Source organism: Mustela putorius, unplaced genomic scaffold (genome assembly GCF_011764305.1).
Source record: "Mustela putorius furo isolate JIRA1106 unplaced genomic scaffold, ASM1176430v1.1 tig00000224_pilon_pilon_pilon, whole genome shotgun sequence".
Classification (NCBI taxonomy): Eukaryota; Metazoa; Chordata; class Mammalia; order Carnivora; family Mustelidae; genus Mustela; species Mustela putorius.
The window spans coordinates 1,569,042-1,596,995 of record NW_025421321.1 but is presented as its reverse complement, the minus strand read 5'-3'; the positions used below and the strand labels follow the sequence as shown (position 1 = coordinate 1,596,995).

Sequence of the window (27,954 nt, the reverse complement as noted above, 5' to 3'; positions counted from 1 at the left end):
AGGGAAAGAAAAAAGTGTGAGATGCAGGATCTCTTCGGTCTGTTCATAGAAAGGAGCTATCCTTAGACAGTTACCCCCACATTCAGGCAAAGACTAGTGTAAAAAAGATGTGAAATGGACATCATGTAGATATCTGATCACAGAGGAGATTAAACAGAGAGACTCATACACAGCCATTAAAAAACGTTTATTGGAGCACAGAAGAAATGCTTAAAACATAAGAGTAATACTGAATTTTAAATAGAGTATAAGCAAAGGAAACAGAATATGCATCATTCACAGGCATGAAGAGGAAGAAACACTGAAATGAGTTTTGGAGCACACTCAGTGGTCTTCTGTCCCAATCTGTTTTGAAACTTAGAGTTCCCCAGGACAAGTATATGCTCTGTTTTTAAACATGAGCTAGGATGCTCACTGGAGGGTAATGAGAAGACTTTGAGGAGCACACTAAAGCATTGGATGAGGGCTCCATACCTGGAGCTCTCCTTACCAAAGCCTTTTAAGCAAAGTAAGCCCCATTCCATGCTTGTGCTCTGAGAGATTAGGGATCCCTGCACAGCCAGGCAGCACAACAGAGCCCTGGGACTGTGGTCTGTGTGGCCCACCCTCTGCCACAGCATCTCTAGCAGCCCTAGTGAACCTGTGACGTTCTATCATTGCCCCATTTCACAGGGAACACTAGAACCCAGGTGGATCTGGTCCAGAATCAAATTACTCATTCCCAGAGCATCCTAAGTAACTGGCTGGGGGAAAAATGAGTTACAATGAAACCAACAGACCCTCAGAATTAGGGAATGCGTGGCTTTGCTGGGGCAGGGGGAAAACCAGGGGGATCCTCTGTGGCCACTGGCTTCCTAAATCTTCAGAGGGGCCAGAGGCCTGGAAAGCTCTAGGTATGAAGGAAACAGAATGCCTGGGGCTGGGGTTCCACTGTACACCCCAGTGGAAACTTCCAAATAGCCTTGTGTTAAAGGTGTCATCCCATTGGTTCCTGCTGTCACCCTCAGAAAGCAAGCCTGACTTAGAAGCTGTGAGTCAGGTCCTACATGGGAGATACACAAGGAGGGTGCAGAGGATGGAGGGGAGCGGGGGGGCAGCTCCTTCCCACACATGATGATCGTCTGCGGGGCACCCCTCCTGGCCACATGTGAGGCTCTGTCACTGGGCCTGAGGTCTCTGCAGGTTCACAGTACTACCTGAGGTTTTCCTCACAAATGAGCCTTGGCCCCTGCCCTGCCCTCTAACCAGAACTCCCAGACTCCCTTCTTGCTTGAATCCCTGGTCCCTCCAGCCAGTCACTCCCAACATTACTCCAGGGGCTGCTAGACCCATACCATCCCCACCCCATTTATGCTTCCTATTATGATCCTGGGCCACCCTCCCAGATACCCTTTTGCCTTGTAGGGTTTCCATACAGTCCTTGGGTCCCTAGCAGGCAGCCCAGGACCCTCACTGAGGTGTGCACCATGGATGTGTTCAAGTCCTTCATCCTGGCACCTTTTGCAGAGAGTAGACTGAGGCTCCGACAGAGGGACCTTCCAGCAAAAGGTCCCACACCAGCTAAGCACAGAGGCATAATTTGAACCCAGGCGCTCCAGGTCCAGAGCCCTGTTCTGGGCCGCTGTATGGTATAGTGGATTCACCTCCTGTCCCTTGTGGTGGGGTTGCAGGGGGACGAAGGCCCTGCACACAATACCTACCCCCCCCCAAGACTTCCTTTGTTCATTTGTAAAATGGAGATGCCAATGGATCGAACACCACATCCTTGGGCTCATGGGAGGACTTGGGGGTGATGCAGCCCCTGGAGAGAGGGGAAATGGAGTGGGATCTGGGAAGAGCAGGTGGGGATGTTAATGTAGGAGGGGTTATCTGCAGCATCATTCAGAGGGCACATGGACTCAGGTCCATATTCTGGGGGATGCAGAGGCCACCCAGCCTGCCTCAGCTCTCTGACAGGACCCCAAGTGGATGTCGGAGCTGAAAACATAGAAGAAGCACAAGCGACCTCTTTCAGCCCCTCCTGGGGCTTCCACAGGCAGACCATGTAGAGTGAGGAAAGATACCCAAGACACCTGAGTGATGATGGGGGCAGTGTATTGACACTCTTGGTGGGAGGCCCCAGATCTGAGGGGGTTGTGAAGGCCACTCTGTCCCCCCCCCACATCCACCTGGCCCCAAGGAGTGAAGCTCAGCAAGGTTCACCTGATTCTAGAATCCCTATGCAACCTTGGAGACCACCACTGGTGTTGGACACAGACGGTGCCCCTGTACACTCCCCTCCTTGCCTCTCCCAGCTACCTCCAGGATAAACCTTTCCCAAGAGACATTCAAGGGACCTCACAAACTCAACCCTCTCACCTCCCTACTTCCATCTCTTCCTAAATGAGGGTGTCCACCCCAGCAATAACTACGTGGATGCTGCCGTTCAGACTCTGACAAACTAACCAGAGATTCTGGGGTAGTCTGACCAGGTGGCTTGGGTGGCCACTACAGAGGGAATAATAAGCACCTACCCACCAGGCTATTCATGTAGTCCCACTGTTCCTGCTCAGCCTGGTGGTCAGCCTCTCTCTGCGGTTTGTACAGAGGAGGAGACTGAGGCTTGAGAGGAGGAGTGGCTTGCAGAAGGCCACATGGCTACTGAAGAGCCAGGCAGTCTGGCCCCCGCCCTTGGCTCCTCAAGCTGCCCCAACAGCCTCCCTCCATAGGCCTGGAAGGTGGAGGCTCCCCACTGCACACTCCATCCTGCCTTCCAGGCCCCGGGAGGCTGTGCCTGGGCAGCATCTTGCCCCAGCTTTCTGGGATCTGTAGCCAGGCCAGAAAGCCAGACACTGTTCTGGAGAACACCACACTGTTGCCAGCAGCCATCTGCAGTGATGGGTGGAGATGGAGGCTCGGAGGTCTCTCTGGGATGAAATGCTTATTCGTTCTGCAGGAAGGGCCATGCCCCTGGAGTGTGTGGAATGGATGGTTGGTGATCATGCCTCCCTCCTCCCCTTGCCCTGCCCCAAGTTGCCACATGACCTTGGCAAGGCCGCCAGCTGGTCAGGGCCGAGTGGGGCCTTACCTTTTGCACTCTGGCCCCCCAGCCTACAGTTTTCCCATGGCACCCCGAGTTGGGTGGGTCTGAGGGGCCACCAGGCAGGGAAATTCTGGGGTTTAAACAAGGAAGAGCCTTTGGATGAAGAGGGCTGCCCGGACTTGTAGGCGTCCACACACCTCCCTTCAGACCCCTGGATAATGGTCATGGCATAGGCAGGCTGGAGAGGTGGAAGAGAACATCGTGCGAGGTTTCTGACCAGAGGACCGGGGCTGTGGGAATTTTACTGTATACAGAAAAATAAAACTTATTGCCAGCATCAGGGTTTGGGCCTAGCGAATAGTAGGATCTGGATACTATCTGTTGAATGAATGAATGTGTCGTCCTTCTTCAGCCTTATTTATAACCACTTTTCTTCCTAATTATCAGCTTCATGCCAACAGGAAGACACCCCAACCCCCAAAAGACCTCAATGTGAATCAACATTTCCACTGTGAGGCCTCAGTGAGGTCAAGGCATAGCAGATGGATAGGCAGTGAGGCTCCCCTGCTCACCCGCCTTGTCCATATGAAGCCCGTGGGAAGCATGTGTGAGTTGGGGATCCAGGTTCAGCATGAGGAAGTCACCCAGAGATCCAGGTCTCTAAGGGCAAGTGAAGGTGGGGGGTGGGAGAGGTGAGGAGGGAGGAGCCCAAGACCACCCAACTCCATGGAAAGAGGCTCGCAGTGCATCCTGGCTGGGCCCTTATATGGTGGGGGAGCTGCCAGGCAAATGCAGGCTCCCAAGGGTGAGGCATCGAGCCAGGTGCAGGTGTTGGGGAGGACCAAAAGCAGGAGTGTGGTGCAGCGTGAAGCTAAGGGCCAGGTCTGCCCCTGTTGAGATCTGCCATCTGGGTGTCATATATATCTCTGAGCAATTCCCAGTCTGTGGTCACTGGGCTACAGTGAGGCCTGAGGCCTGAGAGTTTAGGCATGGCTGGCGCCCTAGCAGAAGAGCCACTGGCTGGGCTGGACTGTTACCACTGCCTTGCAGTTTGTCGTCTGTGGGAGGATGCCATGGGCATGTTTGACATTTGTGACCAAAAGGAACTGGGGCCCCAGACCAGTGAGAAGAGCTAGAGTCAAGCCCGGGGGAGGGGGGGACAAGACTTGCTCAAGGCCGTCAGTGATCCCTGGGAGCCCTGGGGTCACTGGAGCCTGGGGTTTAGGGTACTCAGGCTGGGGTTCCTTGAAGGCTCCATCCGCCTCAGCATAAAGAGAAGGTGCCATGAAGCCATCCCCAGGTTGGGGGAGGTCTATCCCAGCAGGCCAGACCCACAGTTGGGGAGAGTTCCTGTGGGAGCTCTTCCCTCTGCCCTGGGGTCTGTAGAAGGGAGTAGAAGCCACAGGGGTGGGAAGATGGGGCCCAGACCAAGGAGTGTGGACCGACAGATGATAAGGGGAAGGCCAGAACTCAGGCTAGACACAACTGGCTGCACTGGGGCCTGCCAAGGAAGGTGGTTTTCCCCTGAATCTTTCTCCCCCTGAAATCAACAGGCCAAGCCTAATCAGCATAGGTGAAAGGCCATGCCACCCATGCTTTGGACTGTTCTCAGGTCCAAGGCTGATGATCTTGAGCAGGCTTGGAGATTCTCAGCCTCTTTTATCTCCTCTCTACAGTAGGGCTCTTTCCTCATGACTCCAAGGCACATGGCTCTTCACACAGGCTATGAAGAGACAGATATGCTATCATTGTCCAGCTAACAGCACATGTTGAAGTCACCAGTACATTTAAGCCTAGATGGTCCTTTGGAAGCTTAAGACCTTTTGGTTTTAGGTTTTCACCATAGAACCTTTTTCTGGGTGGACTCTCAAGTCCCTTATCTAGCACAAGTTCCCAAAGAGATGGAAGGATGCAGTCTGAGGTCCAGACCCTGCTCTTCCTGGTGGTTCACGGCATTGAAGCTGACTACATAGCTCCCGAAACCCACCCCCTTGTCTGCCTGGTGGAAAAGAAATAATTCCTGTCCCTGGATGAGGTCTGCACAATGCTGACGCTCAGAGAAGGCACAGTGCAAAATTGCGTACATTCCCTGCTCCTATCCTTCTGGGATAGAAGCTTCTCAAACATCACAACAATGTGATCCATCTACCAGATGGTCACGTAGGCTGAGCAGGTCCAGGATCAGCAGTTCAATAGTTGAGTGCTCACTCCATACACAGCACAAGGGTGAGCCTTCCATCTACTAGTTGTATGTCTTAGGAATGGTAAAGCACCTCTCTGAACCACTCTTTCCTCTTCTGAAAAGTGGGGGTGCTAAGAAGATGAACCTCATAGGACGACTGTGGGAAGTCATGGGAGAAAACATGGCACGTGCTTCTCTGGGGCCCGGCTCTGTAGAAAGGGCTGCTGGACATGCTGGGCATCTTCCCGCTGAACATTTCTCTCTTCAGGGAAGATGCGTTCAGGCTCAACCCTTACAAGTCTGTGGCCCTTCTGGGTGTATGAAAAGGAAATGGAAAGCTGGCAGGTTTTCTAGTTGTAAAGGACTTCTGGGATTCCATCTAGTTAGTCCTGGTTGTGGTCCTTTAAGTGCCCAGTTCAGGGGAGACTGGGAACAGGCAGAGCGGCCCAAGGGTCACTCAGGATTTGCAGTCTTGTTTGGGATGACTTCATTCAATCATGGGCCTTAAACACCTAGGAATGCAGGCAGTCTCTAGTCACTAAGAGCAGTGAATGGGTAAAGTAGAGACAATGTCTGGATCTAAATTGTGTCCAAGGGTCAGTTAGGCACTCTCCACATCCAAAGAACGCAGGTCCAGAGTTCATCAGATGGGCCAACTCTGTGGCCTACTCAAGGGATAAATGGATCCACCTCTGTTGGAACCATGAAGATGCACTCTAAGATCAAGGAAGAACACAATAGGTCTTTGGATTCCGAAGGAGGGCCTGCTGCCTCCACAGAGCAGGGTGGGATATGACAAATGTTGTTGCTGGGGAGGGATGTTCAGAACCATGGATCTCCCAGAAGTCTTGATTTCTATGGGAGAGCTTAATGGGGTGGCTTCTGGTGAAGAAGCCAATGAGTCCAAGGGAGCTGTGGTTGGGCTGCAAAGCTCCCTGGGAAGCAGAGCCCACTGTGGGCTGAATTGGTGCCTTAAACACCCATCCTTTGGGTGATTCATTCTTTCTCTGCCTGTCCCCTTGAATGTCCACCTCTGATGACCACCACAAGTGGGGCCAATGAGAATTGGTGTGGGGACCAGAACACTTACAAATTGGCCTCCAATATATCCCTGATACTGGTCTGCATGGAGGATGTATGACTGAGGGGGGAAAAAGACCTACCTATAGGAGGTCATTCATCCATCCTGGTCAGCTGTCAGCAAGGACAGCTCCAGAGGGGTTAGAAGTGGGCTGGGGTCATTCTGTGGGGCCCCCACAGAAAGAATGGTTCTGTGGGTATAGCATTGGGAAGGAAAAACCAGGTCTCTGACTCTGCTCCACATATGACTCTCCCTAGCACTCTGTGTCCCATTGTGGGAACCTGGCCTGAGAAGACACTGCAGGGTATAGGGCAGTCCTGGCACAGTGCCCATGTGGAGGTCAAGGGGGCCTATGTGCACCTCAAGTGGCATGACTGGGATCTGAACACCTATGCCCCCATTCTGTTGAGGCAGCAGGAACTTCTGCAGCTCAAGGAGGCTGAGGTGGAGGATAAGGGGATTTGCAAGCAGAGAAGGCCATCTGGGATGGGTCTCATGGGCTGGGTATTCCTTGAAAGGCCATGGGATCTGTCCTGTTTAGGGAAAGGCACATGGAATGTCAGTGATGTCGCTGAAACTTTCCCTTTCTCCTGCCCCAATGTCAGCTCTGTGACTCACTCAAGCATTTGAGCCAGCCAAAGGGCATCCCATGGAACAAGAGGAAATCCTGGCTCTGCATCTTCCCTCACCTTCAGGGTCAGTTATAGCCTCATTCCTCAGCTGTTCCAGAACTGGGACGGGGCTCCATGTCCTATATGGGTGACGGGTCCTAACCCCAGCAGCTAGGCCATCAGTTTGCAAGAAAGTTTTCACTCCAGCTATCCCAGTTGCCACTGAACCCACTGCAACACCAGAGGCTTCTAGCCAACACAAGAATGAGCTGAAAGAGAAGAAGGCTGACCTCCTGGACTTCCCTCCCAAGTTGGTGGGAGAGCAACTGACCTACATGGATGCAGTGAACATCTGGGCACTCAGGATAGAAGGGCAGGGCAAGCTTTTCTACTGCTCTCAGCTGCCCTGTACATCCCTTTCCCTGATGTGGACTCCTAGGTTATGAGGCCAGATCTCAGCTGCATCCCTTACCAAACATGGAAATCCATCAGGGTTTTTAGACCTGAGCTTTTACTGTTCAACTGCGGACTGTGGAGACAGACACTGAGAAGGACTGAGGGAGAGGTTCCACGTAGATGCAACGAGTCAGAACCGAGAGACCATAAATGGGAAGGCTCTGGTCCCCTCGGGGGGAGGAGGGTTGCTCCTTGTGTGCAGTCATGTCCAGCGGTCGCCCAACCATCTGCCTGGGAGCACCATCAACCTGGATTAGGATCGGATGTGTCCTGAAGGACAGACACGGCTCTACACGGAAAGCCATAGTTTCAGCCACCACGTGAGAATGGACACCTGAAAGGAGACAGGGACTGCAGGGATGAGCATTTGGAGGAGGAGATGCCCCCTGCACTACCTGGAGCAGCCCCCTAGACATGGAATGATCAGGGTGCACACGCCTTCCTTCCTTCCCTTGCCTCTCTTGGCTCCTGGGGCATCCTGCACTGGCTTTCCTCAGAGAAGAAGAGTAGCATGAAATCCAGGCTCTCTAAGCAGGCTCAGGCCACATTCGCAGCCTCCTGAGCTCCAGCTCTGACCTGGGACCCCTCCCGAGGACATGAGTCTTGCATGTGCGAACATGTGTGTGGCTCAACAAACCTCCCCCTGTCCCCTAGGAGCTGTTCAAGAAGGTGGTGCTTCATCAGTGCCTGGGCTCCATCTGGTCCCAGAGGAACAGGCCTGGCAATGAGCACCTGGCACCCACAGTCCGGGCCGCCATCGCCCAGTTCAATGCTGTGGCCAGCTGCATCGTCCCCACATGCTTTGGCAACCCAAGCATGACAGCCCGGGACAGGGCCGTGGTGGTGGACCACTAGATCTGGGTGGCCAAGGTATGCTATGGGAGGCCCAGCTCCCTGAGGCTCCCCTGAACCTCAGGAACTGCTCTTCTGTCTTGCTCCCTTCTCAGGGCTGAAGGCCCTGCTCTAAGACCTGTGGTCCCTAGGCTCTTCCTCCCGGGGACATGGCCCAACATTGGGACGCTCAGTTCCTACGTGACTCCTCCTTTGCAGTGAGGGAAAATCCTCCCTCTTGCCAGCAGTGTTCTTCTTTAGGGCTGACCTGTGCCCTTCTGCAGCTCCCTGGACATCAGCTTCATCCAGGGGGGAGCCGTAAGCTGAAGGGGGCACTGAAGCTATCGAGCATCTTGGGCTCCTGCTCTCCCACTGAAAGCTCCTTCTCTTTCCTTCCCCAGGTCTGTCAGATCCTGGGGAACTACTCCTCCCTGCATGCCATTCTCGTGGCTCTGCAGAGTGTCTCCATTCACTGCCTGAAGAGGACATGGGACAATGTTTCCAGGTGAGTAGGCTTCTCAAGGGAGGGACCAGGATGGAGGCGGGATCTCCCACAGGCCTGTCCTTTTCCCCCTCAGTCAGCTTGGACCTCCTGGGAGGCAGCAAACCCTGACCAAAGGACCTGGGCCTGGGGCTGCTTCTCTCAGCCTTCCTGGGGAACAGGCCACCATGCCTCCTGCTTGAGATTTCCAATTTCCTCCATGCCCCACCCTGGCCTCAGCTGAATTCCATATTTCCACGTGGTGACTTGGAAGCCACTGAACTCTCTGCCCATGGTTCAACCAAAACCCCAACCAAACCGAGCTGTTCAATTAAACTGGGAAGGGATGCCCAGGAGGACGCCCAGAACTCCCTTAGTGCATAGAGGAGCCCAGAGCAAACCCTCAGCCAGCCCGTTGGACATGTGGGGATTCTCCAAGAAAAGGGACTCACAGTCTACCCTGGCACGTTATGCCTTCCCTGAGCCTAACTTCTTTCCCTCTCTTCAGGAAGAACTTCCAAACATTCAAAAACCTCTGCAGAGAAGACAACCCTCCGGGCAGGGAACTACCTATCAAGGTAGCATGAAAGGTGCAGGGCTAGAAGGACAGGAGGGGTGTGAGGAGGCATGATCATATGTGGATGATGTGGGGAATGGCCTGAAGCATTCCTCGAGGAACGGAAGCCTTTGGCATGAATGTGCTGACAGCCAAAGTACCTGGGGCCTGAGGCTTCTTCTCTCAGCCTTCCAGGGGAATAGGCCACCATGTGTCTTGCTTGAGAAATCCAATTACGTCCATGCCCCACTCTGGGCTGAGCTGAATTCAATAATTCCACGTTGTGACATGGCAGCCATTGAACTCTGCCCACTGGAAACTAAAACCCTACCCAAACTGAGCTGTTCAATTAAGCTGGGAAGGGACACCCAGAAGAACTCCCTCCCATGTCCTACAAAGATCTCAGTGCTCAGAGAAACCCAGAGAAAACCCACAGTCAGCCCGCTGGACATGTGGGGGTTCTCCAAGAAAAGGGATCGCACTCTACCCTGCCACGTTAAGCCTCCCCTGAGCCTAACTTCTTTCCTCTCTTCAGGAAGAGCTTCCAAACATTTTCAAAGCTGTTCAGAAAAGACAACCCCCAGGGCAGGGAACTACTCACCAAGGTAGCATGGAAGGTGCAGGCTAGAAGGACAGGAGGGGTATGAGGAGGCATGATCATGTGTGGATGAAGTAGGTAATGGCCTGAAGCATTCCTCGAGGAACGGAAGCCTTTGGCATGAATGTGCTGACAGCCAAAGGACCTGGGGCCTGGGGCTTCTTCTCTCAGCCTTCCCGGGGAATAGGCCACCATGTGTCTTGCTTGAGAAATCCAATTTCCTCCATGCCCCACTCTGGGCTGAGCTGAATTCAATAATTCCACGTGGTGACATGGCAGCCATTGAACTCTGCCCATGGGAATCTAAAATCCTACCCAAACTGAGCTGTTTAATTAAGCTGGGTAGGGATGCCCAGGAAGATGCCCAGAAGAACTCCCTCCCATGTCCTACAAAGACCTCAGTGCACAGACGAGCCCAGAGGAAACCTTCAGCCAGCCAGTTGGATATGTGGGGGTTCTCCAAGAAAAGGGACTCGCCCTCTGCCCTGCCACATTATGCCTACCCTGAACCTGCCTTCTTTCACTCTATTCACTCTATTCAGCTTTCACAATTTTATAAATCACTGCAGAGAAGACAACCCCCAGGGCAGGAAACTACTCACCAAGGTAGCACGGAAGCTGCAGGCTAGAAGGACAGGAGGGGTGTGAGGAGGCATGATTATGTGTGGATGAAGTAGGGAAAGGCCTGAAGCGATCCTCAGGGTGCAAAAGCCTTTGGCATGAATGTGCTGGCAGCCCGGGCTGAAGATTATCTTTGGGGCTGGGACAAGCTGGTGCTGCCCATCCAGACTCCCTAGGCTAGATTTCAGGTCTCTCTGTGTCCATGGAGATGGTCCACATGGAGGCCAATATGAACCCGGACAGCCCAGAGGACAGGCCTCTACTCACAGATGGAGTGGGGATTGGTTGTGGGCCACAATAATGATAACCGTAATAGGACCCTGAGTCCTCAGGAGACCATGGGAAGTAGGTTGTATTCTCCCTTTTGCCCATGAGAAAATAGGCTAAGGCTGAGCATGTTCCAAGCTCAAGGTCACACATGGACTCAATGGAGGAACTCAGATTATTCTAGAAGGACTCATGGCATGCTTCAGGGTAATGTAGCATTAGTGTTAGCAGAGGCAGGTCAGATGTCTAGGGTCTGAAGTCAAAGATGGTGGGCGCAAGGGGACTGAGGCTATTCTACTCTCAAGGATCTTGTCCTTAGCCCTCCAGGAGCAGCCCTAGAATAAATTTGCCACCCTGGTGAGGCACCTGCAGAAAGTGCAGAAGAGGCTGCCGAAGAAGGTGAGCGTGCCTGAGGGAAAGGGCCTCCAAGGTCAGAGGAGAAGAGTTCCTCCCTGAGTACTGGGTGCCTCCAAATCAGGACAGGAAGGACGTGTGACTCCAGCTCCACTTCCTGTTGCCAGATTTTCTCATTATCTTCTTTCCAAATGACCAGTAGGAGGCAGAGCAGGCTGGGTGGAGAATTGATTTGTGGCTGGGAGGGACCCAGGGCAGGGAGGGACCCTGCGACTTTTGAAGTTCAAAAAGCAGGCCCTGGAGAGGATTAGGAGGAGCCTGATGTTCTGAGAGGGTGAATGAAAGGGAATTGAGAGGAAGCAACTAAGCGTCCATTCCATGGGAGAAGCTGGGGTGGCCAGGACGCTGAAGCCTTTTCAGGGGAGGGCCCCTGTGGGCCCCTGTGGTCCCCTGTGGTCCCCTGTGGGCACCAGAGAGCAGGGACTCATCCCAAACCTACCCCTCATGACACAGGGTGTTGTCCCATACATTGTCACTTTCCTCATTGACCTGGTGATGTTGGAAACTGCAATGGAGGACTACCGGGAGCTGGTTGATCCTGAGGACTGTGGAGAAGGGACCAGAGTCCAGAGAACTGGGAGCAAAGTGTCTTTGTACTGAGCACTGAGCTCTGCGTACTTAAGAAACCTCTCCTCCCGATAGCCTCACAGCCACCCATGTGAACAGGGGTCTCTTGCCCAGCTCAGTGCTGAGGGAAGGGTCTGCACCTAGACTGGTGCCCAAGATGGGTGAAACACCAGAGCTTCCTGAAGGCAAAGCTGCATGCATTCTGTGTGAATGGGCCGCAGTCTCTCTCTCAGAGATTGCCTGTGGTGAAGAGTAAAGTTAGGATCCTGCACATCAGTAACAGGTCAGGAACCCATAAACCCCTGCCTGCCTGAGGCTTCTGCAGCTCCCTTCTGTTATCCCAGTATGTTGTGCTGCAGGGTGCAGACCTGGAGCCCTATTAAGGATCACAAATCTTTCGTTCTCTGGACCCAAGGGCTTGTTCTAGACCCCAGTCTCATTGTTTGTGTCTCAGCGGCCCCCTCCTGTGTCCTGTCCTATGCACAGCCTAAGAAGGGGGGTGTGTAAGATGCTAGTCCTGACCAGGGGCTATTTCTAAGGAAAAATGATTGTCTCCTTTACAAGGGAATGAGATCAACCACTCCAAAAATAATAAGGTGAGCATAAGTGGCACTTCCTGTAGGGAAGGGGAGGCAGCCCCTATCAGAGACACCCTTGGGAAGAATATTCCATTGCTTCATCCAATCCCATCCATCTCACATTTCCTGGGATAAGATGCTAAGAAAGAAGTGGGAGACCCATCTAGTGAGTGAGTAGGGATCTAGAAAAGGCGTCAAGTAGAATATCCCAGAGGAGGGGCTAATTCTATTTGCCTCTGAGTACAGTTTGGGACCGGATGAAGTTGCATTCAGCAGGGTGGCCATGTGTGCCAAGACCCAGGACCCGTCCCCTGTCCCACTGCTCAGCCCTCACCTGGCCCTGTAGCTTCCCCACCCAGGCTTCGTGCGCATCCTGTGCCTCTCTCCCGGACCAGGAATACCGAGTCCTCACAGACATCATGCTGCTCCAGGCGGCAGCAGGGAATTACTGCCTAGAGCCCCAGCATCCACTCATGGCCTGATTCTGGTCTGTGGAACGGCTCAACGAGGATGAGAGGTGAAGCCCATTCAGGAGCTGGGTCAGGGTCGGGGTGGAGTCATTCTGCTGGCCCACCTGGGTTCCTTCTTCTAGGGCTCCCTGGGCAGTCTCAGGCCTCCTTGCTGGGAAGCCAGACTGCAGCTCTGGGAAAACCCTGGGAGGGACTCCTGAATGCAAGCTGCTCCTGAACACACAGTTATCTCTCTGTCCCTAGCTACATCCTGTCCTGCCAGCAGAACATAAGCACCAGGACAACTGGCCACAGCCAACATCAGGGCTGAACCCATTGCCAGTGCCCGAGTAAGGATTTCCCCTCGGCAGCTGGGGTACTTGTGCTGCATGGGCCACATCTGCACAACGCCCCTTCCTCTCAACTAATGACTTATTGTGGTGGTGGCAATATTTAATATATTTAAATGGTTTATATTTTTCTCCTCTTCTAGCCCACCAGTGTGCTTTGGTTCTTTTACTTCCTACAGTACATGCAGAGACTCTCATTGCTTCCTGAATCCAAAAATCTTAAAGAGTCATCAGCTTTTCAAAGTGGGAGGTAGAAGAAGGGCCAGCCCTCCTCTAGCTACAGGTGGCACCTCCAAATCCCCTTTCCTCAGAGGGCAGGTTTATTTCAGTGTCAGGCATCTGAGCCAACAGCAGAGGCAGTTCTCAAGACTCCTAGATGGAGAGGTTGCAGATCCTTCCCCAGGAAGGCAACAAACACTGAACTGGAGAGTCCATGAGCGTGCCTTACACTCTCCAGAACTATGTGGTGTCAAGGAGAGGGGCTGCTTTTCTCCACTCTAAAGCAAGGAGGACTAGGTCTTCTTTCCTTTGGGATATGGTGTTTGTGCTTGTGTTTGTGTTGATTTGGACCCAGTATTTGGAACTGACAGTTGTTGAGTTCAGTCTCTGGAATTGCATCAGCACTAAGTAGGGAAAAACATGTAAAGAGATCCAGTCCCAATTGTGGAAGACACAAAACCCGAGGAAGATGTTTTGTCAATGGAAGAAGGGCGGACAGGACATTCCATCCTCAGTTTCCTTTTAGGCTCTCCAGGCTCATGCTTTACGAAGATTGGAATCCTGGGATCGTTGTCTATGATCTCTGGATTCCGTTTTCCTGATCTTTATGGATCTGCTGGGGAAAATAAGAAACCAGGAGGTGTACATTTAGGGCCACAGCTGGACCTGGCTCTATTCACCTCTATGCTGACCTAGGAGCTAGGATGTCCAGCCTTCCTGCATTTTTTTACACAGTTCTTGATAAGGAAGCAGTACCCTCCAGGTCCCAGCCACTTGGTCAGATCCATGGTAACCACTGCTCCCAGGCTGGGGACTGATGGAGCAGAGATTGCTTCACTTTTGCCAGGATAAAGGTTCATATGTTAACCAGAGATTCCCACACTCTCCTTGCTGGCCAAGGGGACTGTTAGGTCCAGGTGGTTCTGAAGTCCCTGGTTTCCAACATCCACCACGTGACACACCCATGTTCCAATCACTTATCTGAAATAAGGAAATCACCTGACCTGGAAGATTGAGACACAGATATAAACTGAGCAGAGGGGAAGCATCTGTCATGCAAATGGATGCCAAAGGAAGCAAGGGTAGGAATACCTCTATCCAGACAAATAGGCTCTTAAGAAAAAAGGGGGGGTAGGATAACACAAAGAAGGAAAAGGAGGCCCCACAATGGCACCAGTTTAACAGTAACACAGAGGAGGTTCTCTTGACACCCGCTCAGAATCCCAACTCACTGAGAAAGAGTGAAGAACCCCAGTCCCTCAGGCAAAATGGACACATCACTGGAATGGGTCATTTCTCAGGAAAAGGGAAATGTGGTCAAACATGGAAAGGTACAAAATAACATCACTGAAAGAAAGCCCACTGTTATCCCCTGCCTGGGTCTTAAGTTCCACCTATGAGTGAAGTCATTTGATAATCACAGGGGAAGGGAGGGAAAACTGAATGGGAAGCTACCAGAGAGGGAGAAAAAGGATGAGAGGCTCTTACCTAAGAAACAAGCAGAGGGTTGCTGGAGGGGAGGTGGGTGGGGGTATGGGGCAATTTGGGCAGGAGCATAAAGGAGGGCATGTGATGTGATGAGCACTGGGGATGATTCGCAGCTGATGAATAATTGGAAGCTAATGAGGTACTATATGGTGGCTCACTAACTTTAACAACAACAACAACAAGAAAATAAAATCAAAGGCTCTGTGTTTTCTTGATTTTCAATGTGGAAATTACAGGACGATTTCTTGTCTTCCCTCAAGCAAGGAAACGAGATAGCCTATTCATGCAGAGGCAATTCTCAGGACACTCTGCCTTTTTTGGCCCTAAAGAGGTTTTCAAACAGGCTTTCACCATTTGCAGTCCTCATGCCCTTCTAGTCAATTCAAAGCACTCTTGACAGGAAGAAAAACACATTTTTTCTTCAAGATGACTCACTCCAAGCAGGTAACATCCGTACTTGCCATAGGAGTTACTACAGGTGTGCACCCTCCATCCTTTACAAGGGCCTCAATACAAGTTTTCCAGAAAGGTGGAATGAATACTGGTGGCTGGAGGTTTGATCCTGGATGACGTCCATCCCTTTGTTCACTTGTGGGATGACTAGGGGCAGGGTCTCCATCTCACTCATGGAGGTGTGAGAGCTCTCCAGCTCACCTTCAGACATGGCCCTCCCCTCTCTGCCATAGAAGAACCTGCAGAACTACGTGACCATGAACTGGGAACACACAACAAGGGTACAAAGGTTTTACCTGAATTCAGCTCAGCATGGCAATGACAGATTGGTCCCTCTTGGAGCTTGCTCCCAATGTCCTTGAGTCATTCGAACCTTCTTGGTGACTGACACCACAAAGTGGCTCACCTGTCACAGTGGCTCACGATAGAGGGATGAGAAGTTCCTTGGAGACAGGTGTCACCACACCACTATCATCACCCTTTGTCATGGAAGAAGTCTATGTCCCTCCTTGGATTAAGAAATACTTCAAAACAGGACTGGAGCAGAGTGCAATAAAAGGCTCCCTTTGAAGAAGGGATGAGCTTGGGGACATGTCCAGTCCTATGTCTCACTGCTCCCATCACCACACAGGTGGTGTCCCAAATGGGCAGGGTACCATTTCCAGTACATGGCTCCTGCTCGCCCACCGTACCTATTCCTATCTCGTGCCATAGCATCTGGCCAGGAACCCAGCATCAGGCCTGTGCTTCTCCAGTTCATGCTGCTGCCTGCCTCCACCAATGATCCTGTTTCATCTCTGAATTTGGAGCTCCGCAGCATTCATCTTTGTCAGCTTCACAAAACAGGATTGGGCAATAATTTCATGGATGCGACCTGCAAGGCACAGGATGGTAAAGAAAAAGAAATTCACACACTGGACATTCAGAATACTTAAGATTTTTGTGACTTGAATGACATTATCAACCAAGGGAAAGCAGAGTCCAGAAGTTGGGAGAGCATGTTTGCAAACCATGGATCTGACAGGTTCTCAATATCCACAATATCTAGAGATCCCTGAAACTCAATGATAACAACAAAAACAAAAGAAAAACAAATCAAATGTGATGTGTGAATGTACAAAGGGGGAAGAGACGTAACCTCAAAGCTATACACATGGAAGAAAATTGCGAAGGATAGTTCCCATCACTAATTCTTCAGGAAATCCTAATTATAACAAGCAATGAGGTACCATTATGCATCCATGAGGTTGACTCCCCATAGAAAAAGAAAAACAAAGCAAAACAAAACAAAGACTCAGGTGAAAGGAAAAGATCAAGTGTTGGCAAAAATATAGAGAAGTAGGAACCTTGCTGATTGTGTGTGGTTGGAATGTTTAAGGGCATGCTTGTGAAATCAGTATGACAGCTCTTCACAAAAACCAACTTTAGCGGGACACCTGGCTGGCTCAGTCTGTTGAGTGCCTGCCTTCGGCTCAGGTCACGGTCAGGATCCTGGGATGGAGTCCCGCATTGGGCTCCTTGCTCAGCCAGAAGTCTGCTTCTCCCCTGCCTGCTCTGCCTGCCACTTCTCCTGCTTCTGCATGCCCCTTTCTCATGCTGACAAATGAATAAATAAAATGTTTTTAAAAAATCAACTTTAGCATTACCATGTGTTTTAGTACTTGCCCTTCTGTGCTATATACCCACATTCATGAGCAGTATGATCCTGGAGACTTATCTGAGCACACCTTATCATGGCAGCATTGTTCCTAAAAGCTAACCCATGAACACAATCCAAGTATCTGTCCAGGGAGGAACAGATGTTGTATATACAGACGTTGGGATAGTATTCATTCTGTAAAGAGGACAAAAACATTGACATGCGCCACCCCATGGGCGAACGTTGAGGACAGTATGCTAAGTGAGAGGAGTATGCATGAAGATACCAACTTTGACTCCACTCTTAGGACCTAACTAGAGTAGATTCCGAAGGACAGAATGTAGAATGGTGTTTTCCAAGGGCTGGAAGGAGGCGCTCGTGGGAAGAGTCTGACTCATGCTAAAGAGGTTTAGATGGACAAGATGCAAGGAGATGGGAAGGTGGGTTCCAGGGAGCTTGGACAAAGACATTAATACTTTTAAGACATTTAGAATATACTCCGTGAACTTCATGGAAGTCACGACCTAAAAATAAATTGCACTGAAAAGCTGCAAAGATGGAGAAATGAACACAGGACCATTTCATCTGGCCCTTTATACCCTTTCCAGGTAGGTCCTCTCTCAGCCATTCGACTTCCGCCATTTTCCTTGAGACAACATGGAGCCAACAAAATGTTGTCCTTCTGTACCTACTTCGATGTTGAAAAACAGAATTGCCCCACCTGGGACAACTTTATGTGAGAAGGTATTTTTCAGAGTTAATTTCTTGAGACCTGTTATTCCTCGATCATGTTTTGAAACAGAACCAAAACTGAACATTCCCCTTCATCTGCATGATTTTTCCTTCCCTGATTTTTTTCCCCACTCAGAATCCATTGTTGATGCAAGGGGCTTGTATGTTCCTATGCCTGTCGTCATCTACTGACTTTAGCTTCTGCTGTTTCCAGTTTTGCTTACGTGTCATTCCTTTACCAAGTCAACTTTCCTGAGGCTCATTATGAATAGTAAAATATTTTCAGCCCCAGTTGTATTGAAAGAATTGACATTGAGCACTGTGCACGTCTCAGCTACACAACACAATGATTTCATTTGCCTAGGCCCTAAAAGGAGGACCAGAATAAGTTGAGTTCACCGCCATCCTCTCTTAGAGATAGAAAGGCAAGAGCAAAGAAATGAAAGGTTCTTCTTTGTGTGATGAGATCTCTCCAAATGGGCTCTCTTAACACTCTCTAACATGCCATAGAGCAGTATGAACTGTAGTCATAAGGTTGTACACGACCTCCCTCTTACATCTTTCTCTTAAAACGGGAAGTTTGGGGATGCCTGGGTGGCTCAGTTGGTTAAGCAGCTGCCTTCAGCTCAGGTCATGATCCCAGCATCCTGGGAGTCCCACGAGTCCCACATCGGGCTCCTTGCTCCGCAGGGAGCCTGCTTCTCCGTCTGCCTCTGCCTTCCACTCTGTCTGCCTGTGCTCGCTCTCACTCTCTCTCTCTCTCTCTGACAAATAAATTTTAAAAATCTTAAAAAAAAAAAAAAACGGGAAGTTTGTACCTTTCCACGATTCACTCCATCCCTGCCCCACCCTCTGCCCTCTGCTTCTGGTTCCTTCCATGTGAAGGCTTGGCTGAGTTCACTTTTCTCCTTTTCTCTTCTTGGTTTCAGATTCCCCCTAGAAGGGGAAAATATCTATCTATCATCTATCGATAATACCTATCTATCCATCTATCTTTCTATGTATCTATCAATCTATCTATCTATCTAAGCTAGTATCTCTCTATAGCTCCCTACCTACATTCAGATGGTACGTGCCTTCCACGGTCTCAATTATCTCACTTGGCATAATGCTTGAAAAGTCCATTCCTGGGCACCTGAGTAGCTCAGTGGGTTCAGCCTCTGCCTTCAGCTCAGGTCAGGATGTCAGGGTCCTGGGATGGAGACCTACTTTGGAACGTGCTCCACAGGGAAAAGGTTCCCACCCTCTCTCTACCTGTCTCTCTGCCCCCTTGTGATCTCTCTCTGACAAATAAATGAAGAAAAACCTTTAAAAGAGAAAAAGTCCATTAGTATTTTCACACTGCAGGATTTCCTCTCCTCATGCCTGATTTCCTCTCTTTATGGCTCCTGTTATATAGACTAACACTTCTTTATCCAGTCAGCACTAAAGGGCGCGGATATTTTTGTTGTCTTGGCTGTTGAAAACAATGTTTCTTGAACATGGGGGTGGGTTCAGGGAGTTCTTGGACATATTCCTTGGCTGTCTATGGGTATGTTCCCAGACGTGGAACTCTGGGATCCTACGGTAGATTGTTGGTTGGTTGGTTGGTTTTGTTTCTCCCAGGACCCTCCATACTGTTTTGCACAGTGACTTGTCCCAATGTGCATTCCCACTGATGGTGTCCAAGTGTTCTCTTTTTTCCATATCCTCACCGGTTATTTGTTAGCTCCCATGTTCCCTGGGATAGCTAATCCAATTGACGCGATGGGATATCCCATTGTGCACCTGGTTGCATTTTTCTGATGGGTAGTCATGTTGAGGACCTTTTCTTCCTACCAGTTCCTCATGTGTTTATGTCCTCTGGGAAAATGCGAGAGCACTGGACACTGTGTCTTGGGCCTAGCGACAAAACTAGTCTCCATGAGACCTTGAGGGTTGTCCCTCATACAGGGCACATATAAGGGTGGGTGCAGAAGCACTCTTCTGGCTGAGGTGAGGGTACTGGAATAGTAAAGAGGACACTGTGGGAATGAACAGAAAAGGAGGTAAGAGAGGTTTCTGTCATCCATGCTTTTGCTCTTAGAGCCTGGAGATTGTGCTCCTTTGCTCCTGTGACTCTGGAAAGCCCATGCTTGTGGGACTCCTTAACCACCCCTCTCTCAAGAAAAACAAATGAAGAAACAAAGAAAAAAAAAACCAGCATCTCTTTGCTGGATTTTCTGCTGGCCTTGGGCTGTCCCAGGACAGCTGGAGAACAGGATGCAGAGCACGCCCCGCCCTCGGTACATAGGCAGTACTGCTGGGTACTACTGGAGTAGGAAGAGTCAGGTTGAGACCATAGTGGTTGTTCTCCTGTGCAGAAACAGCTTGAAACTTAGAGTAGCACTTCTCAATGTAATCTAGGTGCTTGGGGAGGTGGGCTCCAAGACCATGTCAATTATTTATTCACAAACTCTGCACTACAGCACTCCCCTATGCCAGGAACCTTGGTAGACTCATGCACGGTCCTGGAAATACCTAGGGCTCCTTCCCTTAGGGAGCCCACAGTCTAGAGATGGACCAACGCATGAAACAGTGCCCTGAGAGAGAAAAGAGCAAGCTTCCATGTGACAAAAGAAGAATGCTCTGAAAGAAGGCTGCAGAGTCATTGGATAGAAAGGCCTGAAAGGCCTCACTGAGGGTCACAGTGCTGAGGACAGAATGAAAACAAGTCCCGCACAAGTCTGGCTGCCCTGTGTCATGAAGAAGGAAGGCACCTCTGCCTTAGAGTCTCACTACCAGAAGCTGGGTTGGCCAGGGGAGATGAAAAAGGCATCCAGTGTGGCCAGAGAGCAACTGGGGGCAGAGCAGAGGGTAGTGAAGAAGGCAGGGAGAGGGCCTCAGGCCTGGGAGACAGGTAGCGATCTCTTGTCCCTCTGGAACGGCATTGACCCAATACCCTCCATCTTCAAATGCATGGACTGAATGCCCCACAGTTGTTGCAGAAGAGGAATGGAGGCACAATTTCACATGCATCCTCAACATCACCATACATGAGCCATGAGCCCATGGTTGTGACTGAGGCTGGACTAGCAGAGGATTTTCCCCCACGCTAGCACCCATCATTCGGGGAGCTATTCGACTCAGAATCTGAGTTTCTGGGCACATGTTGGCCTTGCCACTGTCTCCGTTCCTGGCACTGTGAGCCTCGATGGATGGCAGCCCCAACCATCTGGGCTTGATTTTTGCTTCAGAGTGAGAGAAGAAAAAGGGAACAAGGAAGAAGTGGAACATGAGAAAAGTAACTAGGAAAGTGCGAAACTCTTTGTATGACATCTAGAGAAGCACGAGGCATGCTATTTCATCACATTGAGTACATCCTGTGGCTCAGAAGCCACTCGCTAACCACCCAGAGCTTGCAGAGTGATACCTCCACCACAGGTCAGGATCCCTGGGAGCCACTGTGAAGGCTGCTCCCCTCATAGACCAGAATGAGGGAAAGAGGTCTCATTCTAAATCTATGCGGGAAACAACTGAACCATTTTACTACCGAGGATGACAAAGTCTGCATCTTCGTGCATTTCCACCCCATCATGGTGCCCCAATATAATGACGCCAAGAGGGAAAGGGACGATTCCAAAACGACACAATGCCGGGACCCAGGCCTCCTCGGAGCGTTCCTCCAGGCCAAGTCCCACCCCTTCCTGCAATTCTTCCAGCCTTCAATGTGTGCCTCTGATTCCCGTGATACCATCGCAAACATACCACAAATATGATCTACATACACCCCAAGATGTCCCAAGGAAGTAGATTCTCCCTGGACACCACTATGCAGGTTGAAAATGTGGGCACTAGGTGAGACAAGAATGACTGAGGACACAGAAGTGGGAAAGGAAAGAGAACAAAGGTCTGACTTCAGCTCTGTCTCCTGAAAGGGAGGACCTGAGTGCCATTTCCAGAGAATGGTGCCTCTGGCATTTTTGGCTCATTGTGTACAGTCCCAGGGAACTGGGACCAGAGGTCAAGAGTCAACTGAAGGGTCTGTGGAGAGGTGTGACTGAACGAAGTGTCCCAGGTATTAGAATCCTGAAAGGTGACCTCATACCCTTCATGATAGGCCCCAGCTGAACTTAGAACTCTGGTAACCAGGTACCCACTTTCAAAGGGCAACCTGCTCTCCAGCACACTTGAGTGGAGACCTTCAACAGAACATGATGTTCAGTTGTTGTCTTCCTACTTCCAGGGGTGCTGGGCCCAGGGGATCCCACACCCAGAAACATTACTGCAGTGGCAGACAGTGCTTCAGCCCACTTTTTTGAAGCTTCTGGTCATGGGGCGGGAGACACCAACAGGTAACACAAGGCAGCTCTGGGAAGCCCACTGAAAAGCTGGCAACAACAGTGGTCCCACCACAGCGGGCCCACACCACTTGCCCCTTATTGTGTGGGCACATGTGTGTGTATGTGCGTGTGTGTGTGTGTGTGTGTAGAAGTGGGGACAGGGTATGAGGGTCATGCCCTTCTTGGGCAGAAGCAAGCTGCCTGGTGTTGGAGGTTGGACCCATCTGTCATGTTCATACCCCAGGTCATAGTAGGCAGGATGAGAAGGTGAAGGCTGACACAATGATAAGGCTCATGGTAGTCATGAGCCTTAGAGTGTCCTCTGGCTACCTCCTTGCTCGATGTCTTTTTAGCCATCCCTCTTAGTCTGAACTGGAGAACACGATGTCTAGTGGGGGTTGTCCCCTTGTGGCAATGTCCTGGGAGGCTGCTAAGGGCTCTTGGCCCTGTGTCTATGGGGCACTGCATTTTCAGAGCTGCACCCCAGAGATTGTGAATGAGCTGGCTGGGGACTTCAACGACTCTAACTTGCGGGACAAGGGTCAGGTGTCCCAGGCCACCCAGGATCAGTGCTGCTCTGAGGTGAGAATGGGAAGAAGCTTCTCCACACCCAGGGCCCCCACACAACTATGGGGACAAACCTGGGGCCTTCCTAGAGTGTTCCACCTTGAGTATCCCAAAGGCCCCACCCCAAAGTAACCCAAACCTCCGCACATCTCCCACCAGCTATGGGTAAGGGAGGAAGCCACTCTTCACCTACGTGGGACTGGTAGAGAATAAAGTGAATGTTTTCTGTGGTTTGGAGGGTGGTGGTTTTGTTTTCTTTCCTTTGGCCTTGTGTTGCTTTTCACGAAGCCATGAGTATCTTTGCCTTTTCCCACTGGTTTTATGATTTTCCCTACTCATGCCAGCTAACCTGTGGAGAACCCAGATCCACTGGGTTCTGGAGAACTGGCCCACGCCCTTCTAAATCCTCATACCAGATAGGGTGATGGAATCTACAAAAGGGCCTGTGGGATCAAGCCATTCTACAGGTCTTTCTGGAACATATCGTCTCTCAAAAGACATCGAATCCTAGGAGGTCCACCAGCTCACCAGCTGTTTCCCTCTAGGTCTTCATAGTCCCCATAAGGGAGGTGGTCTGCCACAGTGACTCAGTCTTGCAAGGCTGCTGGAACTTGACGTGACTCAAGTTGGTTGCCATTCCAGCAATGCTGCAAGGAACGGGCACCTTAAGGGTCCTCACAGATGATTTGGGTCACTCCATCTGCCAGAACTTAGACCCAGAGATTGGATGGAAGGCCTCTGATGCCTCCTGGCTCAGGTAGCTGTCTCTGTCTTTTCAGAGGTCCACCCAGGACATCTGGCATGAGCTGCTTCAAGGCTTCAGCTACTCCATCTCCCTTGACAAGCAGCACGGACCTCAGGCTGCCAACAATACCCAGTGCTGGTCTGGGGTGAGAACAGGTCCAGGTTCACGGCCAGTCTCAGGACCCAGAGATGATCAGGGCCAGGCCACAACCAAGACTAGACACAACTGGCTGACCCCTGAACCTTTCTGCCCCTGACAACAACAGCTAAGCCTCATCAGCATAGGTGAAATGCCATGCAACCCATGCTTTGGACATATCTCAGACCCAACGCTGATCATCTTGAGCAGCCTTGGATATTCTCAGCCTCTCTTTTCTCCTATCGACAGTAGGGCTCCTTCCCCATGACTCCAAGGCATACATACAGCTCTTCATACAGGCTAGGAAGAGACAGACATGCAATTGTTGTCCAGCTAACAGCACATGTTGAAGTCACCAGTACATTTAAGCCTAGATGGTTCCTTTGGAAGTTGGTTTTAGGTTTTCAGCCGAGAACCTTTTGTGTGGGTGGGCACTCAAGTCCCTCGTCATCTTGCACAAGTTCCCAAAGGGATGGGAGGATGCAGTCTGAGCTCCAGACCCTCCTCTTCCTGGTGTTTCTCGGCTTTGAAGCTGACTACGTTGACCCCCCACCCCACCCCCTTGTCTGCCTGCTGGAAAAGGCATAATCCCTGTCCCTGGACGAGGCCTGAATGATGCTGGCGCTCAGAGAAGGCACAGTGCATAATGCGGACATTCCCTGCTGTTATCCTTCCTAGATAGAAGCCCCTCAAACCTCACCACAATGTGCTCCATCTATCAGATGTTCACATCAGCCCAGCAGGTCCTGGATCAGCAGTTCCCTAGGTGAGTGCCCACCCCATAGCCATCACAAGGGGGAGCCGTCCATCTACTAGTTGTATGTCTTGGGAATGTCACTGCACCTCTCTAACCTTCCCTTTCCTCTCCTGAAAAGTGGGGGTGCCAAGAGGATGAACCTCGTAGGGCCACTGGAGGAAGTCATGGGAGGAAACATGGCACATGCTTCTCTGAGGCCCAGCTCTGTAGAAAGGGTTGCTGGACATGCTGGGCATCTTCCCGCTGAACATTTCTCTCTCCAGGGAAGACATGTTCAGGCTCAACCCTCACAAGCCTGTGGTCCTTCTGCGTCTATGCTAAGGAAAAGGAAGGCTGGCAGCTTTCTTATTGGCAAAGGACCTCTGAGATGCCATCTAGCTGGTCCTGACTTGTGGTCCTTTATGTGCCCAGATCAAGGGGACACTGGGAGCAGGCAGAGTGGCCCAAGGGCAAAGTCTTGTTTGCGATGATTTCATTCAATCATGGGTCTTAAGCACCTAGGAATGCAGTTACTCTCTAGTCAACAAGAGCAGTGAATGGGTAAAATAGACACAATGTCTGGGTCTCCCTTCTCGTCCGAGGGTCAGATAGGCACTCTCCACATCCTAAGCACACATGTCTAGCGTTAATCAAATAGGGCATCTCTGTGACCTACTCTAGGGATGAATGGATCCAGCTCTATAGGGACCATGAAGATGCACTCTACGATCAAGAAAGAACAGGATAGGTCTTTGGGTGCCAAAGGAGGGCCTGCTGCCTCCACAGAGCAGGGTGGGAGACAATAGGGGTTGTTACTGACGAGGGATGTTCAGAACCATGGATCTCCCAGAACTCTTGACTTCTGCAGGAGAGCTAGGTGGGGTGGCTTCCTCTGAAGAAGCCAGTGAGTCCAAGAGAGCTGTGGATGGGATGCCAAGCTCTCTGGGAAGCAGAGCCCATTGTGGGCTGAGTTGGTGCCTAAAACAGCCATCCCTTGGATGGTCCATTCTTGCTCTGTCTGCCCTTATCCATATCCACCTCCGCTGACCACCACAAGTGGGGCCAAGGACAGAAAGTGTGGGGACCAGACCACTCACCCGTCGGCCTCCAACCAAAGCCCAGACACTGGTCTGCATGGAGGATGCATGACTGAGGGGCCAAAGGACAGACCTATGGGAGGTCCCTCATCCCATGTGGTCAGCACTCAGCAAGGACAACTCCAGAGGGGTTGCAAGTGGGCTGGCGCCATTCTGTGGGGCCCACACCGAAAGAATGGTGCTGTGGGAGTAGTGTGGGGGAAGGAAAGGCCAGGTCTCTGACTCTGCTCTACATATGACTTTCCCCAGCACTCTGTGTCCCATCTTGGGAACCTGGCCTGAGCAGACATGGCAGGATATCGGGCAGTCCCTGCACAGTGCCCATGTGGAGGTCAAGGGGGCCTATGTGCACCTCAAGTGGCATGACTGGGACCTGAACCCCCATGCCCCCGTTCTGCTGAGGCAGGGGGAACTTCTGCAGCTCAGAGGCTGAGGTGGAGGGCAAGGGGCATTGAAAGCTGGGAAGACCATCTGGAATGGGGTTCATGGGCTGGGTATTCCTTGAAAGGCCATGGGATCTGTCCTGTTTAGGGAAAGGAACATGGAGTGTCAGTGATGTGGCTGAATTTTCCCCTTACCCCACCCCCGTGTCAGCTATGTGACGCGTTCCAGCAGCTGAGCTGGCCAAAGAGCCTCCCATGGAGTGAGAGGCAACCCTGGATCTGCATCAGCCATCACCTTCAGGGTCCGAGCCAGCCTCCCCTCCACTGGCTGCTCCAGAACTGGAACAGGGGCTCCTAGGTTATGAATTGTTGCCAGGTCCTGAGGCACAGATGGCTGGGCCATCGGCTTGCCTGGGAGTTTGTACACCAGCTGTCTCAGGTGCTACTGAGCCCACTCCAGCCGCAGAGGCATCCTGCCAACCCACGAAGCGGCTCAAAGAGAAGGAGCTTGACTTCCTGGACTTTCCTCCCAAGCTGGTGGCAGAGCAGCTCACATACATGGATGTGGTGAGCAGCTGGACCCCCAGGGTAGGAGGGCAGGGCCAGCTTTTCTTCTGCTCTCTGCTGCCCTATACCTGCTTTTCCCTGATGTGGGCTCCTAGGATATAGGGACATATCTTAGCTGCAGCCCTAACCAACTGTGGAAACCCATTAGGGTTTTTAGACCTGAGCTTTCACTGTCCAGCTGCGGATTGGGGAGACAGACACTGAGAAGGACTGAGGGAGAGGTTCCACGTAGATGCAACGAGTCAGAACAGAGAGACCATAAATGGGAAGGCTCTGGTCCCCTTGTGGGGAGGAGGGCTGCTCCTTGTGTGCAGTCATGTCCAGGGGTGGCCCAACCATCTGCCTGGGAGCACCATCAACCTGGATTAGGATCAGATGTGTCCTGAAGGACAGACACGGCTCTACACGGAAAGCCATACTTTCAGCCACCATGTGGGAATGGGCACTTGAAAGGAGACAGGGACCGCAGGAATGAGCATTTCGAGGAGAAGATGCCCCCTGCACTACCTGGAGCGGCCCCCTAGACATGGAATGATCAGGGTGCACACGCCTTCCTTCCTTCCCTTGCCTCTCTTGGCTCCTGGGGCATCCTGCACTGGCTTTCCTCAGAGAAGAGTGGCATGAAATCCAGGCTCTCTAAGCAGGCTCAGGCCACATTCGCAGCCTCCTGAGCTCCAGCTCTGACCTGGGACCCCTCTCGAGGACATGAGTCTTGCATGTGCAAACATGTGTGTGGCTCAACAAACTTCCCTCTGTCCCCTAGAAGCTGTTCAAGAAGGTGGTGCCCCATCAGTGCCTTGGCTCCATCTGGTCCCAGAGGAACAGGCCTGGCAATGAGCACCTGGCACCCACAGTCCGGGCCGCCATCGCCCAGTTCAATGCTGTGGCCAGCTGCATCGTCAACCCAAGCATGCTGCATTGGCAACCCAAGCATGACAGCCCGGGACAGGGCCGTGGTGGTGGACCACTGGATCTGGGAGGCTGAGCTTCCTGAGGCTCCCCTGAGCCTCGGGAACTGCTCTTCTGTCTTCTCCCTTCTCAGGGCTGAAGGTCCTGCTCTAAGACCTGTGGCCCCTAGGCTCTTCCTCCCGGGGGCATGGCCCAACATTGGGACGCTCAGTTCCTACGTGACTCCTCCTTTGCAGTGAGGGGAAATCCTCCCTCTTGCCAGCAGTGTTCCTTTTTAGGGCTGACCTGTGCCCTTCTGCAGCTCCCTGGACATCAGCTTCATCCAGGGGGGAGCAGTAAACTGAAGGGGGCACTGAAGCTATCGAGCCTCTAAGGATCCTGCTCTCCCACTGACAACTCCTTCTCTTCTTTTGTGTGTCTCAGTAGCCCCCTCCTGTGTCCTGGCCTACGCACAGCCTCAGAATGGGTGGGTGTAAGGTGCTAGGACTGACCAGGCGCCTCTTTCTGAAGGACAATGGTTGTCTGCTTTCCAGGGCAATGAGATCAACCACTGCTAAGAGAATAAGGTGAGCATACGTAGCCCTTGCTGTAGGGAAGGGGAGGCAGCCCCTATCAGAGACGCCCCTCAGAAGAACATTCCTTGGCTCCATCCACTCCCCTCCATCTCCCATTTCCTGGGACAGGTTGCTAAGAAAGAAGTGCAAGACCCATCTAGTCAGTCAGTAGGGATCCAGAAAGGCATCAAGAAGAACTTCCCAGAGGAGGGGCTAATTCTACTAGCCTCTGAGAACAGTTTGGGACCGAATGAAGTTGCATGCAGGAGGGTGGTCATGTGTGCCAAGACCCAGGACCTGTCCCCTGTCCCGCTGCGCAGCCCTCACCTGGCCCTGTAGCTTCCCCACCAAGGCTTGGCCCA

The 27,954-nt window shown here is 51.6% G+C and overlaps 1 long non-coding RNA gene across 1 annotated transcript in view; it reads right to left on the bottom strand.

The window, feature by feature from the left end:
• Positions 1-176: 176 nt before the first annotated feature.
• Positions 177-27,954, bottom strand: part of LOC123391351 — a 64,404-nt gene continuing 36,626 nt past the window's right edge. Inside the window, exons 3-4 of the long non-coding RNA XR_006605987.1 lie at positions 15,521-16,098; positions 177-13,899 (exon numbers count right to left, since the gene is read on the bottom strand). This is a non-coding gene — a long non-coding RNA (uncharacterized LOC123391351). The remainder of the gene's footprint in view (positions 13,900-15,520; positions 16,099-27,954) is intronic.